Source organism: Ochlerotatus camptorhynchus, unplaced genomic scaffold (genome assembly GCF_037179485.1).
Source record: "Ochlerotatus camptorhynchus isolate MF236.1 unplaced genomic scaffold, CSIRO-AGI_Acam_v1.1 ptg000794l, whole genome shotgun sequence".
In the NCBI taxonomy this organism is placed as follows: Eukaryota; Metazoa; Arthropoda; class Insecta; order Diptera; family Culicidae; genus Ochlerotatus; species Ochlerotatus camptorhynchus.
The window spans coordinates 306,948-329,662 of NW_027041259.1; the positions used below are offsets into that span (position 1 = coordinate 306,948).

The window sequence follows — 22,715 nt, forward strand, 5'->3', positions numbered from 1 at the left end:
TGTGCGACAAAAAAAAATTGTTTAAGGTGCCCGATGCCAATTTTCTGTAGTAATCTTACAATGCTTCAATCTTCTCAGGTGAGTGTGACTATTGTCGGTCATCTCTTTTTTCTTCAGCAACCTTTCCATTCGAACTGCGTGTTAACCTTTTGTTCTATTATTGGCAACTCTAAATCAGCAGCATTGCGTAGTGTGTTTTATTTCAAGAAACACTTGGCAAAATGCGTTTGATAAGTCGTAAAAATCAAATCAGATTGAAGCTTTAAAACCTGGTGAATCGTTTAATTACACAAAGAGAAGTGAAATTACCGTTTACATTTTCAGTGCTAGACAGTCAAAGGGTACCGAAACCGACATTTACCCTATTAAGATTAACTTCCGGAAGTGTCTTCCATTGAAAGATTCTTTAGATATCCAAGAAATGTTTTTTAAAACTTCCGCCGGAGATTCTTCCAACTTATCCTGAATGTTTTTTCGGTATTCTCCTGAAAGTGTCCAAAGTTTCATGCTGCCTTTTTGTGGAATTGAAGTATTCAACAATGTCTTGGAAATCTGGATGAGTACGTAAAGCTCAAAAGAGCCTATTGTAAACATGCTAACATATGCAGACGACGACACCCCATTAGGCACACATATGATAGGCATTCGGACGCTATGCATACCTATGTTAGGCATAATAGACGGTTGTTTTGTGCCATGTTAGGCATGGACGACCCGAGTAGGTGAGAATAGCAAACCAATAGCAAGTTTTGCTATTAAAAATAGGATATCAGAACCTCTCAATTTGTTATTAGTTTGATTGAAATAAGAGTTAAAATACCAAAAATAATAACGGAAACCGTTCGGGAGAAAAACTAAATAATAGCAAATCTTGTTATTACAATATCAAACTAAGAACAAAAAAATAAAAAAAAGTCCAAAACATATTTAGCTATTATTAAGATATTAAGAACTAATCAATTGCAAAATGTAATATTAACTAATAAGAACTAATTAAGAATAAATTCAGTTGTTCGGATTGAATAACAAAATAATAGCAGCTTTAGTTATTCTTCTTAGAGAGCTTGATAATAGTATTTTTTCGGTGGAGAATCAGTTTTACTGATAATAATGATTGAATTCAACAATTCGGCAAAGCTTTTTTTATTTGTGATAATAATAACGATAAAATCAACATGAAATAAAAACGTAACTTTCTAAAAAAAAAACGAACAATGGCTGAACAAAACAGATTTGAAGTGTTGTTAATATATTGAAATGTTTTTAATAATATTGTTTACAACAACTGCACTCCAAAAAGTTATGCCATAATATTTATTCATATGAACTAACAGATATTATTAAAGTAATGCGAGTCGACGACACAATTCGTCAATGTATAAATATATGCATGAAAATGAACGATCGATCATTGCAGTTTATTTCTAAATGTAAAATCCATACACAAATTGACTGATTTATGGGTGCACATTTCAAGTATTTATGGTATTTATATTACGTAAGTCTTTAAAATCTGTCGATCAACGATCATATACAAAGTACAAAATAAAAATAAATACCTATAATTAAAATAAAAAAAAAATAATAATTTCTGAAACATTGAAATGAAAAAAATATTCACCTTACGATTGAAAGTAGAGTCTAAAAATGGAAAAGAATATTAATATGATGCCAATAGCAAAATAAGATACAATATCATAAATTGTTGTTGAGTTTTTCTTCGACTGTTTTATGACTCAAAATTTTAATATCATGAAAATAACAAATTTTGATGTGATATCATATTTTGTTATTAGATTGTTATTATGTGTTATGGGTAAATAACATAATAATATCAAGATAAGCTATGATAGTAAAATTTGCAATTGGTTAGTTCTTGGTTTGCTATTCTCATCTACTCGGGGATAGGCATAATTAATAAATGAAAAATGAACGGTAGGCATAATTTTTAATGGGCTAGAAAATTAACGAAGCAGAACTAATTTCGCTTGAGTTTGAGATTGATTGGATGCACAATTGTTGTACATTTGGAGAAACTTCCAGGCAATCTTGGAAGAAAGTTTTGTGAGATACCGAACGGAACTTCCAGAAGAAATTATTACTATATCATCGAAGAAGCCAAAATATATATAGAGGAATAAGGTAGAAACTATCAGAGGATACCTGGAAAATTTTCCGAAGGAAGTTAGGAAAAACACCGAAGGGGAATACATGGAAATGTTTCAGGAAAATTAACGTTAATTTATTATATTAATGGTAGTCTAGTTGCATAGGAGTATTGAGCGAAAACCCAAAATTTGATAACTTAAAAAATATATAACTAAAAAACGAAAAAAAACACCTTTTTGTTTTTTTTTAATATACTGTGTAAAAAAGCCAAAATTTACAAGGAACAATATATAAACATATTGCACCCTTTGTCAACTAACCATGAAAAACAAAACAAAAACACAATTAATTTTTTTCAATAAAAAAATCCCAATATTTAACATCATAATATTTTTTCCTAGAAAGTATTTTTAGTTCAAAGTTTTAGAAAAAAATAATCTTTGAAAAAAAAATCAATTCTTTGGACCATCGTTACATGAGAATGGTCATCCGAATGACAAAATAAATGAAAAATACGAGTCTTTTATTTTGTCTATTTTTTACGAAATTCTGAGAACCACTATATCGTTTTACTATGGAATGGCTGTATATATTTACGAACATCCCTTTGCAGTAAATTTTCAATTTAATTATTCCTGGAACATTTTTTAACAAAACGACAGGGCACAGGCAGCTGGCTATTACCGCGGGTATTGTGGGTATCCCAAGTACCCGGTTCAAGCTTTAGTAGGTGACGGTGGCTCTTCTTTACCTTCTACTTCCTGAGTAATTAGTGCGAATTAGGGCGTCTATGTGAATTTTGCTGTACCTGTTGTGGGCATTTAATACATCCTTTTCTCTAAACTTATTGAAGACACCCTGTCTTGTCTCAATAGTTTTTTTTTTCTTGATTGCTTTTCCGTCGATCTTGTTTTCCGTGCTGAACACCAATGCTACCGACGGCAGGGAGGCAGCTTCCACACCTGGACAGTGTGGGGCCAGGTGAGAGGCGAGTGGCAGGAGGGAATCCTTCCTGCGCTCGAGGCTGGTGGACGTCGTTCTTCGAGGAAGAGGTCTTCGGCGAAGCACTGAGGCGGGAGCGAATAACCCCGGATCTGACGGGGGAAGAACTGGTAGCAGCGCTGACAAGGGCGTGCGATACAACCATACCTAGGAGAGCCTATCCCAGGCACCGGTGTACTGGTGGAGCGAGTCGATTGCTATCCTCAGGGCGTCTTGCCTCCAGGTGAGAAGGAGGATACAACGAGCTCGTACGACTGAATCTCGGGAGGAACGCCGTGTCGCTCTTCGAGCGGCTAAGGTGACCCTCAATAAAGAGATCGCCAGACGCAAGCGTGCGTGTTTTGACAGCTTATGACAAAGCGCCAACACGAACCCATGGGGGGATGCCTACAAAGTGGTCATGGCAAAGACCCACGGCGTGACGGCACCCCCGGAGAGATCGCCAGCGGTACTGGCTCCGATCGTTGGATTCTTGTTTCCACGTAGGGACGTAGACTCCTGGCCGCGGATCCCAGGCGCGGATCAGGGAGAAGTGTCTAGAGTGACGAACAGTGAACTTAGCGATATTGCCAAGTCGCTGGTGGTGGGCAAGGCCCCGGGCCCAGATGAGATCCCGGTTGTGGCTCTGAGGGCGGCCGTTGCGGAAAATCCAGACGTTCCGTTCTGTTTTTCAGACCTGTCTGGACGTAGGCATCTTCCCAGATGCGTGGAAGCGACAGAGGCTGGTGCTGCTCCCGAAGCCAGGAAAACCCCCTGGAGACCCGTCAGCATACAGGCCCAGCTGTTTGCTGGACACCATTGGTAAACTGCTTGAGAGGGTCATCCTCAACAGGCTGTCGGCTTACACCGAAGGTGTAGGCGGCCTGTCAAGCAGCCAGTACGGGTTCCGTAAGGGCAGATCCACGGTGGAAGCCATCCGCGACGTCATCCAGACGGCAGAGGTGGTCCACCGGAAACGAAGGGGCATTCGCTACTGCGCGGTGGTAGCCCTAGACGTGAAGAACGCGTTCAACAGTGCGTGCTGGGGGGCCCGCTCGCTACACCAGCTCCAAATTCCCGGAGGGCTGTACAAGATTCTGGAAAGCTACTTCCAGAATCGTGTGTTGACGTACGATACAGAAGATGGCGGAAAAAGCGTAAGAGTCACCGCAGGAGTGCCACAAGGCTCCATCCTGGGTCCGGTGTTATGGAACGTCATGTACGATGGATTGTTGAGGATAAGATTCCCGGTAGCCGTGAAAATTGTAGGTTTTGCCGACGATGTCACGCTGGCAGTCTACGGGGAATCCCTCGAGGAGGTAGAGCTGACAGCGGCTCACTGCGTCAAGCTTGTGGAGGAAATAGGTCTGTGCGCTCTCTGAAACTCTTGGGGGTTATGCTCGATGATAAGCTCAGCTTCGACTGTCACGTCGAGTACGCCTGCAAGAGAGCGTCTACGGCTGTGGGGCATTATCCCGCATGATGTCAAACAGCTCGGTAGTAAGCGCAGGCTCCTCGCTGGGGCGGCCCTGGGGCGGGCTGCGGTACTGGATATTGACTGCCACAGGCGAAAATTAGAGAGCACAAACAGACTAATGTGCATACCGCACTATCTCGAGAGAGGCCGTCTTTGTCATAGCAGGGATGATGCCAATCAGCCTTATCATTAAGGAGGACGTGGTGTGCTATGACGCGAGGACCATTCAAGGGGGGGGGGACTAGATCGATAGAATATTGCTAGAGAAGCGCCAAAGCGCAACAGCGGCCCCTCCCACGAAGTAATGCCTTCGGGCGGTTCCGGGGAGGTCAAGGGCCAAGCGCACAGGGCAAGGTTTAGTGGGTCGGGAGTGAAATTCTTCCATCCCCACACCCTGAGTTACTTCTCAGGTGTCTGTGAGCAGATTCCCCCCTGTATAAAAAAAAACACCTGGTCCCTACCTATCGACCCATCAAGTCATGAACCGGGGACCAACGGCTTTACTTCCCGTGATCAGAGATGTTATGCCTCAGAACATCCCGGCGGCGCCGACTGGGATTGAACCCAGGCCTGCTGGGGTGAGAGGTAATCACGCTTATCACTACACTACCGGCACCGCTTTGTTTTAAAAGTTATTCTTTATAAAGTACCAGTATTAACATGCGTATGATTGAAAAACTGTGCACTGCAAAGTTTAAGGAAATTAATTGGGTTTTTCTTTTGTTAAATATATTTTCAAGATTGGACACTCATGAATACCATCTTAAAAGGGCGAAAATTGCTCAAATTATGCGATAAGTGAATTTTAACCTACGAGTATCTACGAGAAAAACTGTTTACAACATGCTAATAATCATGGGTTTGCGAACGACAAGGCTCACTAGCATGTGAAGCCATTGCATTATAACGCACCATTGCCTGAAAATGCTTTAGATAATGTGGAGTGATAAACGTCGCTAGAACTTGTCCACAGCCCCAGGCATGAGCAAGTCAAACGCGCAGTCTTTTGCCTGTGTATTTTAGGACATACCTCGAATCCCCTCACCCATCAAAGTATAAGTTGGGAAAAGGAGTGAGAATTTGATTAGTATTTTATTTTATCCATCGCTCAAATTCATCTTCTGTTCAATTTTCACACTGCCGTACTTTAGCGGTAATTTCAATCTACCCTCTTCAGAACTTACTCTAGCTAATAACTTATCGCTTCATGTTGATAATAGTATAGCATTTCCTCCCGACTATGGTTTTGAATGTTATTGAACATCAATTAATTAAAATTTAAAGTTAAAATCTGCTTTTTTGTAAAGAGAAACTCGTCAAAGCTACAATTGGAGTGTCATAATAGAATGCTATCAAGATTTTTTTTTTTGGAGGCGAACCAGCCCAAGGCTGAAAGCCTCCTTAATAAAGCTAAATAATAATAATAATATCAAGATTTTTTTTTTATCTATCACCAACCAGTCAATTTTACCCCAGTGATCACATTTTTTTTGACATAGGACTACGTCTTTAATTTCTATACTGGGGGTACACTTTGTGAAAACCTAAAATCGCACAAGAAACAAAATTATGAAAGATTTTGAACATTAATAACTCAGCTGACCCTGGACCAATTTCAGTAGTTTTATCACCAATCGATCAGACATATTTCCACGCATCTATAACAATGCTTCCGACTGATTATTTTCAACAAGAAACTATTGAACAAGTGGTAATATCAAGCATTGTCCAATGTACAAATAACAAGTGATAATTTTATCACTGTTTTCATGAAATAAACGTTCTTCCCAAACCCAGTCGTCATAATCGAGTACACTCAGGTCTTTTTTTATACGGGGGATACGTACCGCGTAAAAAAAAACCGTTGTAAAAAAACCAACGAGATTTTGATTTTTCACATGTTTAAATGCTTTTAAAAAATCGGATTTTGATGCCATTTGTTATTATAGTATGCTGTGGTCCATATAGACATATTTTAAAAATTTCTGTATTTACACCAAAAATTGTGATTTTTTTAAAGTATGCCATTCGATTACCTATAGCTTGAAACGGATAATGTGATTGGAATCAAGTCGATAGGTTGTATCGTTGTTGAGAAATCGTTAAAAACGTACCGTGTAAATCGCGAAAAACCGTGTAAAAATAACCGTGTAAAAAAAACCGCATAAAAACCCGTGTAAAAAAAGTATCTCCGGCCTGATCTATGAGAAAACACAAGGTGTGCTTAAGGTGTTCCTGGAAAATGTGATCCTTGATGCTGTCACCTACTCTGAACACGCCAAGCATAAGCGGCCAACAAGCTTATTACAGTAAAGAGTTGGAATATAATTTATCTGCGCTGTTCATATTGATAACCATACGACCCCAACGACCACACAAAATGCTCTCCAGATTGATAATTTTGTAACCAAACTTGGAAGCATGGGTGCAAGTGATTTTGATCGATTCTCTTCATCAACTTTCTCTTTGAAAAAAAAAAATACTACAACTTTGGTACGCAAATTTACAAATCAAAAACGGAAAGAGTTAAGATAAAAGATGATCGATTAATTAAAAGAACTAAATGCTCTTCACACGTGTTCCATTCACTAGCGGTCCTACGTCAAGCTTCCGTTCGAGCCCCTAGGCACAGACCCTTCTACTTTTTTTAATTTTTTTTGTTACGAAATGATTTTTGAAAAATAAAGTTCGGGTTTTTTTCAAATTAAAATCTCGATAGCAGATCATATAGGGAATAGCTAGACTACCCCCCCACCCCCTTCTCACGGATCCAAAATCCAGCACTACCTGAAAGCAGTCGATTAATCATATCAGAAAATCATCCACTTTAGCATCAATTTATAACTAATGTTCATGACGTTCAATCAAATAGTGGTCTTTTATGGTGGATTTTATGGTATTGACATCCTAAACAAAATTCAATGAATGTCCCAAATTTAACTTAAATATATTTTTTTTGTAGAAAACTCAAACAAAAATCTGTACATCTGCCAATATTTGATACGTGTACCGATACATCGAGTACAACCACTCTTTATCTTTCATGAACATCTTCAAGAATATGAAAAACCTATTCAACACAGAGAAAAAGGAGATAGGCACAGAACCTTACAGAATAGTTCCTATGACCTTTCCTGCTATACGGAAATATGTTTACGAAATTTCCAAAGGAACACTGCAATAATATCATAGACGAGCAGCACAGATCTTTAAAGTGTACATCCTAAGGCAATTTTTGAGATCCAGAAACGCTAGCGAGCCTACTTCTATTATTTGAGTTCCAATTTCGATTTTGGTTGAGATTTTCTTAAAATGGTGGAGAACTGTACTTCCCAGACGTGCAAGATGGACCCTACGGCCATTCCTGGGATTATTTTTTTATGTTTCAGAAATGTGACGCTTTCCAACCTAAAAATATTATTTTGTTTCACGTAAATTAATAGTGTCGTTCCGTTTCCCATATATTTTCCCATACTTAGTTTTAAGTTCTCCCGCAAATTCAGATTGTATCCCAACATTTCGAGCTTGCATTAATGCTGCTTATCACCAGATTGCAGATTACCGCAAAAACTTATTAAAACCGTCCGGTGATGTCGACAATTTATATTTTTTAAATTAAGATTGTTGTTGTTGTTGTTGTTGTTGTTGTTGTTGTTGTTGGGCTGAGACCATTTTTCAACTGAAGCAATTCGTCCATTTTAAATTGTATTATAAACGGTGATACCATTAGTCAAATACGCAATACCGCATCAGGAATCAAATATCTGACATAATCGCAAGCTGAAATTCTTGTATCAATTTATCATGTCGAACCGTTGTTTGACGCCAAACGAGAGGAAGGTCAAGGCATCGATCACTGTTGACTGAAAGTGATTTTGATTTGAATTAGTGACGACAATTGTTTTTCCTCATCGAAATAACGGTCGCCTGTTTTGACAATAATAAAAATATGAATGTGATTAAATATAAATAATATTTACGCGCAGCGAGCCATATGATGACGTCAATATTAAATGTCAATTAAAACTTGAGAAGACAATCACAAACAAAAACAAAAACAATTTTTTTTTTCAAACAAGAGTGCTTTAAGCTAAGTAGATAATTGGATGTTACTTATTATTTTCTTCATCTTTTTTGCTATATTCTTCACAGCTGGAATTCCTCGCATACTCTCAATTTAGTTCACGAAGAAATCCCGATAAGATCCTCAACGCAATTCAAACCATCCATCTCGTCTTTGATGTGATTAACACGTGGATTTATGTTTATCGGCTATCGACGATTACAGTTAGATACATGGTATAAAAAAGGATCAATCAAAGATTTGTTATCCAGCAATAGGATCATCGAAAAAAAAATGGCAAGCTACAGAATCTGGTGAAGTACAATCAGAAACTATCCTACGAACATCCAGCATGTTATTTCCAATCAACAAGCTTAATAATTAATAAAACTAGTGCATCATTCAGGAGGCCATTTTTTCTTCCTTCCACTGCGCTAGGAAACCCTTGAATCATTATCCAAAACTCATCGCGGTTCTGCTTCTTCCGCTCGGAAAACCAGTCCAGCCTGATGACCCCTTCGTTCTTCCTCCACTACTAACCGAATATGAAGCTCGGTCGAACAGTGGTTAAACTACTTTTTGCGCTATAATGTCACACTCATTTTTCTGGCCATTCATTCGAACCAGCTACTTCGTTCACATGGAGAACAGTGATGCCAACTGGTTAAAACACCGCAAAGTAATAAAAAACCATATATTTTCAGATTTGTGGAATAATATTAAATTGAAAGGGAATACTAGCAACTTTGAATGGATGAGTTGCTTCAGAATCCTAAAGATCAGAACAAACCGAACCGAGACACTTAAGATTTCCGATCATTCCGGCGATGATAACTACTAACGAAGACGACGACGACGTGCCGTGAAGCGACGGTTGGCTTGACCACACGAGCACCACAGCCTGCTGAGATGTAGTACGGCGACGCGAGTATATAGGCACCTACCTACAACGTGCAACCACGATCTGCAAGCCGGTGCGTGGTGTGGTCACCTTCGAAGATCGGAGCTCGATCGTCGCGAACCCATCAACAGGTGGCATATTTTATATAAGCCATTGTCGTTCGATATTTTTTCTCATTAGACGCCGGCCTGTCTACCTGTTAACATTGTGCTACTCTTCGTGGTCAGGTTAAAAGCCGACATCTTTTCATTTTTTTTATTGTTTTATTCGTGTTATTTTATTGCTAACCGCGAGACTCGTTCAGTGCAAGGTGTATGTTGTGGCGAAGCGGAGAAAAAAGGAGATACAACGGCAGCAAAAACGTGATTGATTCTTCCGATACAGTTGATACAGCTGGTAAATTGATTTCCTTAGTGACGGTTGATAAATATGGATTAGATCTTGTTATGGTAGTGTTGATTTATTGATGAAATCCAATTGCTGGACATGTACAGCCGAATGTGAGTGTATGAAAATCTAAATAGCCAGCTTAAGCCGACCCAGTATAGAGGATTGATTTATGCTATTATCGTTTCAGTTGAAAACCGGAAAACCCCACACCCGCCAATTGAATTTACTCTTGTTCTGTACGTTAAACATAACGTCGGACATAGTGCGCTGTATTTGCACAATGATGCGCTATTCAGCGCACTATGTCCGACGTTATGTTTAACGTACAGAACGAGGGTAAAATCGAATGTCGCGTGTGGGTTTTCCAGTGTCCAACTTGAACGACAATACATAGTGAGCAGGAACAAATGGACCGAAAAAAAATATATTTGTAACTTGTGAGTGTTAATTGCATTAGTTTACTAATGCATTAAATACTATTAACGTTGAGTGCTATCCTGATCTGAATCAAATTTATACACCATGCCATTATGTGACAAAAATCATATAAATATTGAAATGTGATTGTGATGCGAAGAAAAAAAAATACTAAAAAAGGTCTGTTGGCAAACTGTTTGCAAACTTTTTGGACAATCTTAATTAAGGATCTTCGTATAAGTCTTATAACCTCACAACATGCAGAAGTCTACAGAAAATACAGCATTTCTTGAGACCAAATTGTATGAATAAAAAAAATATGATCGACGGTTTGACATCAATATCTCCAATTCAGTAATGCTCACGAAAACGTTACACTTTTTTCAATTGCAATTACGATACTTATAGCATAACTCAGTATGTCACAGCAAATCTACAGTTGTCAATAGCTTGTTCAACGTTTTCATTATTCAATTCACCAATTATCGTCTACGAAGTTTATGAACCACCCTAAGTGTCCTTTAACTTATTTCAGAACTTTAAGCTTTTTTTCCCACCCATAATCACTGCGACCAACATATTGTTCTTTAGTGATATGTCCGTGTCCTTTGTTTAGTGCATGTCGTTTTACCTCATTACTATGGAAAAGTAAACATGTAGGGTAGATGTACCACACATTATAATTGGAACGTATTGCCATAAGTGGTACATCTGCCCTGTTCGTTTTCCATACAATTAAATCATGAATACACACCTCATTCAAGTGTGATCATCTCATCAATTAAAAGAGGCCTCAAAAGATTCCTTTTTCAATTGTGATGTTCCGTATAGAGTTCTGAGATCTCTTCGAGGATGCACTCTCTCATCAATTAAAATAAGTCTCACATGAATGCTCATTAAATTGTGATTTTCCGTATTTTAAAAAATTCTGAAGCCTGAAATAGGACTTCTCAGTGACAATAATAAGCGTTGATACTGATATTTGACCATGTATCAGAAGCCTGGTCCGAACCTTTTCTTGTTTCCAATCTCAAAACCGAGGCTGAAAACCAGTGTTGGAAAAGTTCGCGATATTTAACGACATTCACCAAGAGAAAAGTTCGCGAGTCATAGTGAAGTAATGAAATTGGGTTGTTAGCGGAATGCTTAAATAAAACAGAAAAAAGTTATCTTTTAAGATTTAGAGTCATAGTGAGTTTTCGCGCACTTTTCCATCACTACTCATAACCGTCTAAGTGCTTTAAGCTTTAGATTGATCTTCATGTAATTTTGCATCTATTTAGTTGAGTAAAGCTAATAGACTTTTCAATTAAAGGTCAATAAATTAGCGAATGTTATGTCTTGTTTGGTTGCAACCTGAATTTGGGTCATAATTTAAAATTACAAAAAAAAAAGATGATAAAAATTCACTTTGATGATGACCTAGCCAAGAAGTGGCTAAAAATTATCATAATAAAGAATTAAAAAAAAGGTAAATATTAATTTGCTTAATTGCTCAAGATCTCTTCTTTCCTTTCTAACGTCGGTCTCTATTCCACAATCTAGAGCCAATTACCGACGCAAATCGATTGCCATCTATTGACGGTAATCGAATGTACAGGAAGGCAGCTTCCACACCTGCGTAGGATATCGCACCCAGAGCGTAAAACTATTGACTGTTTAGGCTGAGTGTGAAAGCACTGCTCTATTCAATTAATTGCTCTATCCAGACAGTATATACCAAACGGTAAAATACGAGGCAATGAAAGAGCCAACAAAAACATTCAGTCACTCACAAACAGGCGGCTTACATCGCTGGCCTTCGCTTGCACAGCATGTAATTGAGGCATTTTTTCCATAGAAAATGTACGCTCAGTCATTCAAACCAAGGATTGGTTATCATCACGCAAGAATAAACGTGCAGACTGAGCTACTGACTGAGTGCTCTGCTATCAGTGACTCGTTTACTTCTCAATCATTCAGACGCTCAAGAGGCACTGACTCATAAGGCGGATGGCTGTTCATATTCATATGAAAATAACTCATTGAATCTGCCTGTTCCGCACTGATCGCACCCATTCAACACACACCGGGCCGGGACCAACGGCTTTATGCCTCAGGAAAATCCCACCGACCTCGGCTAGGATTGATCCCAGACCCATTGGGGTGAGAAAGCAGTCACGCTTACCACTACTTCGCCGGCGCCGGCCTGCTAAAGATCTCAAAACCTAAGATTCTTATTTGGAAAAACTGTGCAAAATAACAATGTGCGGTAGCTATGTGCAAAATAACTTTGTTGAAAACTACAACCCATACGAAAATGCATCAACCGTTTTATATTCGAAGGTTTTATAAAAGCTAAGTATGAACTAAAGGATCGTTATCGTAATCATCAGCAATATAAAGGAATAACAGAAATTAATTCACATAAATAGTGTAGAGGAATGGAAGGATCTGTGTTTTGACAGTAATACATAAATAAATACATACATTAATATAGTTCAGTATCACTCATGCAAATTACCTAGTTTTAAGATATTCAACGGTTATCTCAAGATCTATTAATCATTTATCGATATTGGAAACCAATTCCTTCAATTAGCGGATTATCTGTCATCGACGCTAAATTTTCGTTTCCACACTCAGAAATTATTGTGGTCTTCGATAATTTCTTACCGAAATCTCAACAGCTTTTTGCCCTTTCATTACCGTGATTTCTAGCCTAGTTCATCACGTTTCATAGTAGTGGCGTAGGTGATGTAGTGGTAAGCGTGATAGTCTCTCATCCCAAAAGGCCTGGGTACAGTCTCAGTCGGCGCCGCCTGAAGCATAACATCTCTGATCGCGCCTTCCTTCGGAAGGGAAGTAAAGCCGTTGCTCCTTTGGGTCGATAGGAGATGTGGGAGCTGCCTCCCTGGCGTTGGTAGCTATGGTAACTCTATAAGGAAAACAAGATCAACGGAAAACAAATCAAGAAAAAAAAAAAGGAAAAATGTCAACCCAGAAAATCAAATAAATCGAGCACTAATCTATTTCATGCAACTATACAACTCAGCAAAATTCGATCGATATCATTCAATTTTTTATAGATAGATTTCTAGAGGTGAAATAAGAACTGTTCACATGTTCACCCATCTTATTTTTAAAATTTCGACTAGGGTAGATGAGCCAGTAATGAATGATCAAAAGCAATAATTTATCAAAACATAAATACACGATCTGCTCAAAATTGTTATACGTCAATCTATTGCTTTTAACCCCTATTTTACTAGTAAAACTTTACAATGTGATTAATTTGAATACATTTTTGGAAAACTTGTCCTCCATTATTTGGAAAACTGTTCCAGGAATTGTGGTAGTAGCTAACTTTTCTATAATAGTGGAATGCATTGATTTCTATTGGATTCCACTAACATTAACACTACCGCAGCTAAATTTAAAGTCAAAATCTTAAAGAAAATTAATAGTATTCCGTTATATTTTATATTTAATTGCTTTTATTTGTCAAGACTCAATTGCTTTAGATTTCCACCACTATTGCGCCATAAGCCCCATACCGCAACTATAGGTACACCACTATTTCTGGAACACCACCCTATCGACTAATTCTCCAGATCCAATGTGTAGCATCATCGGTTGGCGATGCTTCAATGGTTGTGAATTATTTCAAGGATACATCAAGTGTTGTGCGGCATTTATTGTACATACTGTAATGGAATCGCGTCTGCGACCGATTATTATGTGTAGCCTAATGCTGCAGGACAATATTTCGTAATTAATCAGAATTTTATCTTTCAATAATTTCACATAACCGTTATTACAAATCTTTCTCATTCATCCTCAAGATGGATGATTAAGATTTACTTTGATGCAATAAGACCACTGAAAAAGCACATAGTTTCGTAGAACATTATAAAAAATTCCCAAAAAGGAGGCTAGCAAAAGCAAATTACTGTATTTGCAAATTAAATCCAAAAGTCTCTTCTTGCTACTGAACTTTTACGCAGATAAATAAGATACATGAATGGCTTTCCAGCAAATTTTTGAGAAAAATTGAGGAATATTTTGCTTACTCAGTGAAATCCCACTCAAATATGTGTTGATCTCATCGGTCTTGTACGTTTTTGTTGGTACTCCGGAACAAAAACAATTTCGCTATATAGATCAATTTCTTTCATCCATCCTTGATATGAAAATGCATGCATTTTATTGGAGTTATAATGTATTCGATCTGGGACAACAACAAGTGGTTACGCTGAAGGTAATCTCCGGAAATAAGTTCAATTTCGGACAGGTCACGGATGACCTAAACAAAAGTGGCTACAGTTAACTCTCGTCAACATGATGTTGAAAGGATATAGATATTAGACTGATGCAAAATTTGACATTTTCGTTTGACAAACGGTCCCAAATCGGGTCTTGATTAGCCTCCCAAAATTTGAACTCATTTTGTAAGAAACTGGCTTCTCACAAACCATTTGAAGTTTATGTGGAAATTACTAAACGTAAACCAAACTTGTTGTTCATTGTCTTCTAGATAGCAGCGCCGGTGGTGTAGTGGTACGCATGATTACCTCTCACCCCAGCAGGCCTGGGTTCAATCCCAGTCGGCTCCGCCAGGATGTTTTGAGGTATAACATCGCTGATCACGCCTTCCTTCGTTCCGTTGGTCCCCGGTTCATGAATTGATGGGTCGATAGGTGGGGTCCAGGTATCTCCCTGGCGTTGGTAGAAAACTAATCAAGGAAATAAATGTCTTCTAGCTTTTTTCCATATTGCACTGTTCAAAAGTTCTATAGCTATTCTCATGGAAAATTTTCTCATCTGCAATACAGTTGTAAAGCAAAACGCCAATTAAAATAGTTAATAATTATTTAACACTTCGAACACGGTAAAATGTGTAACAGCAAACTTGCAATGCTTGAAAAATCAAAGCACAGCCATTTATTGACTAATTTCAATTGATGCCAATTGATGCAATATACAAACAAAATACACATGTAAATTCAAGAATGAATATCTCCATAATATTAACTTAGATTGAGATTTGTGTTCAGCAAAATGCGCCAGTCTATTTTAACATGATATAACTCTGTAGTCTGAGCAAGCCTTTATTTACTTAAATATGATGAATTATACTTGAACTGCTTGGGGGCTGTCCACAAAGCACGTAATGATGCGGGGGGAGGTAGGTGAGGTCCACACATTTGAATGGTGCTGGATAGCTCCATATGAAAACTTTTACTAACTCACTTCAAGCGAAACCCATGCTAGAGTCAGGAATGTTTTAAAAGATCTTTCAAAAACTATTTACCAGCTCGATGTTCGTTTTCATAACATAATTACCCTTATTCTACATTGTATCAAGTGACAAGTTCATAGGAGTGGAATAGCGATAAACTGTAGTGTTGTCTCACATGCAAGATCATCATATAATTGAATAACATTGCGTAACTAAACGTACCAATAAGAATAATAAGTTAAGAGATAAGAAAAATCTCCCAGGACGAAAGAATACAACACGTGAAAGCAACATAAATCATTTTCCCCACGCATGACACTTCTCTTTCCTCATACATTTCACACAATCAATTCTTCGTTGTGAACGGGAAGTCGGTGACAATCACGACTCCCATCTAGAGGGTACCTACAGATTACAATCGTCTCTCAGTTAGTATGGTTTTATTTTACTTCTATCTAATGTCTCTCACATTGAGATAGCTCCATAGGCTCAGAGGAAGCCTGATTATCAACGATAGAATTTAGGTATCTACACAAGTCGCATAATCAGAAACCGCGTAAACATGGCTACTACTGTATGGATGGGGGTGGGTGAATGTAGTTGATGCAGCCAGCGATGACGTTGGCGGATGGTGATCATGACGAAGCAACCAGAACCACACCAACAGTAGGTAGCAGCAAACGGAAGAAAGTCGTTCTTTTGCCAGACAGATAACATGACATAATGTGATGAGGTGTCTCCGTTGAGCGATGCTGCCAACATGACACCGTAAAGACACCTCTTATTTAGTTTTGCGCTGATTTTTGTTGCCGTCGCTTCGTACAAAAAGTCCTATACGTTTGCAAAGAGATACCATGTGTGTGTTTTTTTGTGTTGCACGCAGTGGTTTAATGAGTCGAATGAAAATGATGATTCATATATTTAGACATGAATGGTGATAATATGATAATATTAATTTTGTATAGAAAAGGTATACATGAAACGTTACAGTGCTTATCTTCTTTATTACATACATGCTTAGAAAAACACGAACTATTCTCGAAGACATACTCACGATAAGCCACATCAGTAATTTTGTTTTTACGGTTGAGGAGGACATTAGGCCGGCAATTTAAAATAATTAAACTTTCGGCGTAAATTAAACAGATTGTAACAAAAAAGTAAAGTACTAACTATTCACAACGGAGAACCGAAGAACACTCAACTTCGAAATGACAGCAAAGGTTGAGTTTGACAGTATGAAGTTTACAAATTTAGTATTTTTTACAAAAAGTTTGTACTTTACTATTTGTATTCGTAAAAGATTAATTTCCCAGTACATTTGTCACAATTTTTACATTATTGCGGAATTGCAGCCATGTAAAATTTTGATAATTTTTTTTTTTATTTGCAGTTTTCGGTAAGTTTCTATAAATTACGGAAATTTAGCAGTTTTGATTGAGAAAAATTAGTAAAACTATATTCTAAAGCTTTCGGTAAAAATTATATTTCACATAATGAATCCTGCAAAAAAAGTACCGAACAAGATTCAAGAAATTTGGCGTGTAATGTTGAGATGCGAAAAAGTTGGCAACTAGAATAAGTGTACTAGTTTAGGATCACTTTGCTATTATAGTGTGGTTCTATTATGGCGCTAGCTATTATTCACTAGTTTACACCGTTTGAAAATTAAATAAATGTAAATAATAGCGATATATAGCGCACACGTTATTAACACTAGATTTGGAGTAATTATAAATCTGCAATATTGTATATAAGTTTGTAAGCAATTTCGATTAAATGAGAGGAGATTTCACGCGATAGTTTAAATTCAGAATTTGTATCTATGTTGAAATGATATTGCCACCCGATATCTATGTAGAAATGATATTGCCGCCGCCATGTTGCACAACAAATCTGTGTTCCAAAAGTGCAATTTGTTTTTGGAATTGCCAAAACATGAAACATTTCCTTTGAAAACCGCATTCAGATCGTTCACAAATGGTACACTATTCCAAATATTTCATTCAGGAAATCGGCGAAATTAGGAGATATAAGTATCAGAGCAGCTCAAACTATCATCTTGCAGTTCGTTTAGGAAGTTATCTTCCAGGACACATAAACATCTATCCGAGACCAGAACATGTGACCAATTTGTTGAAAATGTGTCTTCCTGGATGGTATGATGGCTGGATAGCTTCACCGGCATAATTCCGCCAATAAGAAGAGTACCAACTCTCATATCATATCATTCGACTTGAACCACGCTTTCGATCGCTTTAATAATCGTTTCCATTGCTCTACACGGCGAATGAGAACGACCCAAATTTGAATTTAGGTATAAAGTGCTGGAACTCAGCGATGAGTAAATTTGCCTCATGTTTTTCCAGGTTTGTTCAGCAAAAACTCCCCGAATATGAGAAAAGTAAAGATTGGCTTCACTCAGTTTATTGGTACTACTCCTAGACTGAGTAAAATTGTCGTCAATTTTCTTCATTTTCCGGCAGATTTTTTAGGTTTTCCACAGGAAACCATGAGACAAATTTACTCATCGCTAAGTTCCTGCACTTTTGGCGATTACTTGGCGAAACTCATGCTCGAGGATTCTTTAGCTATATCTAAAGGTGGGTCATTCCACGCACTTGACAATCCATTTGATAAATGTTAATGATTAATGTGGACCGTACACGATTGTTTTTATTGACAATAATCGTATTGTCAATACATTTTATATTTACGTCAATACATCGGTATTGACAATATTTCTGTATTCACATCATCAATATTATTGTCAATACTTGTAAGTATTGACAATATTTCTTACCGTGTGCGGTTCGCTTAAGACAAGCGGGTGAATATTGAGTTCTCCGAGCCGGATCTCACGAACACTGCATGAGTGTAATTTGAACACACACTAGCGTATTCTGTCATGTACACGGTGAGTAAACTTCCATTTATGAGTAAAAGCTATCCCATCTTCAATCAGAGGGGCACTACTTGTTAATGAGTAATTTAGTAACTGGTAGCTACTGTTAGCAGCAACTCATTATTGTTAAAATAATTTACTCATTAATGAGTAAAGCCTCTTTTATTGAAATTTGGGTTAACTTTTTCTCATAAAAGTGTATTTGATTCTTACCGTGCAAGCGTAGGATTTGTTGTCGTTTTGTTGTTTTTTTTTTTTTTTTTTTTTTTTTTTTTTTTTTTTTTTAACTCTTTATTTGTTCCAAATTCAAAATAAATTACATTTCATTTTAACCTAGGTGCCCCAGTTACTGCAGTAACGTACCAGCCTTAATTGTTATGATATATATCTAAGTGTTTTTACATTGTTCATGTCTTGGCAATTCAGTATTTTAAACAGGTTTTTTAACCTGCATGTCAGTATAACAATTGAAAAAAACTAAAAACTAAAACTAAATCTTATCTAAGTATAAAGGGAATTAATCGTTGCAATTGAGGATTGCAACGATTTTTGCCTGAAATTATTAATTATTTTGTTGGACATTTGTGCTAAAGTCTCAACATTCGAAATTCTATGTACTTCGGTTGTACTGTACCAGGGAGGCAACTTCAAAATCATTTTCAGAATTTTGTTCTGAATCCTTTGAAGTGCTTTTTTCCTGGTAGTGCAGCAACTAGACCATATTGGTACAGCGTAAAGCATGGCCGGTCTAAAAACTTGTTTAAATATTAGAAGTTTATTCGTCAGGCAAAGTTTGGATTTCCTGTTTATAAGAGGATACAAACATTTAATATATTTGTTACATTTGGCTTGAATGCCCTCAATGTGATCTTTAAGAGTTAATTTTTGGTCAAGTATTAATCCAAGATATTTCACTTGGTTTGACCAGGAAATTGGAACTCCGTTCATAGTGACTATGTGACTACTACTAGGTTTCAAAAACGAAGCTCTAGGCTTATGTGGAAATATTATAAGTTGAGTTTTGGAAGCGTTGGGAGAAATCTTCCATTTTTGTAAATAAGAAGAGAAAATATCTAAACTTTTCTGAAGTCTGCTGCAAATAACACGAAGACTTCTTCCTTTAGCGGAAATGCCTGTGTCATCAGCGAACAAAGATTTGTGGCAACCCTGAGGCAAATCAGGGAGGTCCGAAGTGAAAATGTTATACAATATAGGCCCAAGAATGCTACCCTGAGGAACTCCTGCCCTAACAGGTAGTCGATTAGATTTGGAATTTTGATAATTTACTTGAAGAGTTCTGTCAGTTAAATAATTTTGAACTAATTTCATAATATAAAGTGGAAAATTAAACTTTTTCAATTTAGCAATCAAACCTTCATGCCAAACACTGTCGAATGCTTTTTCTATGTCTAGAAGAGCAACTCCAGTTGAGTGGCCTTCAGATTTGTTTGAACGAATTAAATTGTTAACTCTTAAGAGCTGATGAGTAGTTGAATGCCCATGGCGAAATCCAAACTGCTCATCTGCAAAAATTGAGTTCGTATTGATGTGAAGCATCATTCTATTCAAAATTATCTTTTCAAAAAGTTTACTTATTGAAGAAAGCAAACTTATTGGACGGTAGCTAGAAGCTTCAGCTGGATTTTTATCCGGCTTCAAAATTGGAACAACTTTTGCATTTTTCCATTTATCAGGAAAGTATGCCAAATGGAAACATCTGTTAAATAATTTTACCAAGAAAGACAAGGTACTCTCTGGGAGTTTTTTGATGAGGATATAGAAAATTCCATCATCACCTGGAGCTTTCATATTTTGAAAATTTTTAGTTATAGACCTTACTTCGTCCAAATCAGTCCCCCAGGAATCATCAAAAATATTTTCCCGAGAGAAAATATTCAGAAAATCCCGAACAACCTGATTCTCAATAGGACTAGTAAGACCCAAACTGAAATTATGGGAACTCTCGAATTGCTTAGCAAGTTTCTGAGCTTTTTCCAAATTTGTGATCAAAATTTTACCACCTTCTTTAAGCGCTGGAATAGGCTTTTGAGGTTTTTTCAAAATTTTTGTGAGTTTCCAAAAGGGTTTGGAACTCGGGTCTAATTTAGAAATATTATTTTCAAAAGTTTTGTTCCTCAGGGCAGAGAATCGCTTTTTAATTTGTTTTTGCAAATCCCGCCAGATAACTTTCATGGCAGGATCGCGTGTTCTTTGATATTGTCTCCTACGGACATTTTTAAGACGGATCAAGAGCTGAAGATCATCGTCTATTATAATTGAATCGAATTTAATCTCGCATTTTGGTACTGAGGCAGCTCTTGCTTCAACTATAGAAGTAGTCAGAGATTCAAGAGCATAATTAATTTCATCTTTGGTTTGCAAAGGAATGTTTGGATCGAAGTTATATTCCATAAATGTTCGATACTGCTCCCAATCAGCTCTATGGTAATTGAAAGTAGAGCTGTTGGGATTACAAATTATTTCTTGGGATATTTCAAAAGTTACTGGAAGGTGATCAGAACCGAAGTCAGCATGGGTAACCAATTGGCTACAAAGTTGACATGAATCAGTTAAGACCAAATCAATAGTGGAGGGATTTCTTGCAGAAGAAAAGCATGTTGGGCTGTTTGGATATTGAATAGTGTAATAACCTGCAGAACAATCATCAAACAGAATATTACCATTGGAATTGCTTTGAGCATTATTCCATGAGCGGTGTTTTGCATTAAAATCACCAATAATGAAGAATTTAGACCTATGACGGGTAAGTTTCTGGAGGTCACCCTTGAGAAAATTCTTTTGCTGGCCTACGCATTGGAATGGCAAATAGGCAGCTATAAACGTAAGTTGTCCAAATTTTGTTTCAACAGAAACCCCCAAAGTTTCAAAAACTTTGGTTTCAAATGAAGAAAGAATTTTATGTTTGATTCGTCTATGAATAATGATGGCAACGCCACCACAGGGTCCATCAAGACGATCATTTCTATAAATCAAGTAATTTGCGTCCTTCTTAACCTTATGGGCAGGTTTAAGGAACGTTTCAGTTATAACGGCAATATGCACGTTATGAACTCTTAAAAAGTTAAATAGCTCGTCTTCATTATCTTTAAGAGATCGAGCATTCCAATTTACAATATTTAATGCTTTAAAATCCATTACTGAATTTTAAAGTCATGACAATATTATTTGCAAATTTTACTCCAGTTTGAATAGCATCAAACATGGAGTTAGATTTAAGCATATCAGAAATCATGTCAATTAATGAATTCTGTAAAAATTCCATTTTGGGGGCAGTAATGCTTCCTAAGTCAAAATTGTCAAAATTTCCATTAGAACGTTGGTTAGTATTTTGATTTCTACCCGCTGCAATAGCAGCATAGGTAGCTCCATTAACTCGCTGAACATTGTTAGCAGCGAGGGGAGTAGGTACAGATGAAACATTTGAAGCAGGGGAGATATTTGTACCTACGGGTACGAATGTAGAATTTGTTCCTCGCTGACCGTTGTTAACAGCAGAGGAATTTGTACCTGGTCGGAAACGTGGAGCGTTTCCTACCTGACGGTTAGAACGAGATTGTAGGATCGCTTTGCGAGTCTTACATTCCCAAAAATTGGATTTGTGGTTTTCACCACAATTTGAACATTTAAATTTCTTAGGATCTTCCTTCACAGGACAGTCGTCCTTTGCGTGAGAGGAATCACCACAATTCATGCATTTAGCTGGCATGTAGCAATTTTTAGTTCCGTGACCCCATCCCTGGCACTTACGGCACTGGGTGAGGTTTTGGAAATTTCCTCCAGTCTTCCTGAAGTGTTCCCACTTCACTCGGACATGGAGCATAAGGCTAGCTTTTTCTAAGGCCTTAAGGTTGTTTAGTTCACTAGACTTGAAGTGAACTAAATAAAAATCATTAGAAATCCCGTTGCGCGAATCGCCAGGACGGGATTTCATTTTCATTTTGATTACTTGGAGTGGCACAACTCCAAGTAATTTTGCCAGTTCATCTTTGATCTGATCCAGGGATTCACCACTGGGCAGTCCTTTCATGACAACCTTGAACACACGTTCAGTTTTGGTGTCGTAAGTAAAAAATTTGTGCTTCTTCTCAGTAAGATACTTGAGAAGACATTTAAATCCGTCCAAGGTTTCAGCCAATACACGGCATTCACCCCGACGTCCAATTTGTAGTGAAAACTTAACTTTCACGAAATTCAAAAGTTCCATGCGAAGAGCATGGAAATCGGTAGTGG

The 22,715-nt window shown here is 37.5% G+C and overlaps 1 protein-coding gene across 1 annotated transcript in view; it reads left to right on the forward strand.

Annotated features, from left to right (window-relative positions):
• Window positions 1–9,721: 9,721 nt before the first annotated feature.
• The window catches only part of LOC135715069 (scoloptoxin SSD552), a 46,704-nt gene continuing 33,710 nt past the window's right edge, over window positions 9,722–22,715 (forward strand). Inside the window, exon 1 of the mRNA XM_065238477.1 lies at window positions 9,722–9,927. The gene's annotated coding sequence lies outside the window, so the exon portion shown is untranslated. The remainder of the gene's footprint in view (window positions 9,928–22,715) is intronic.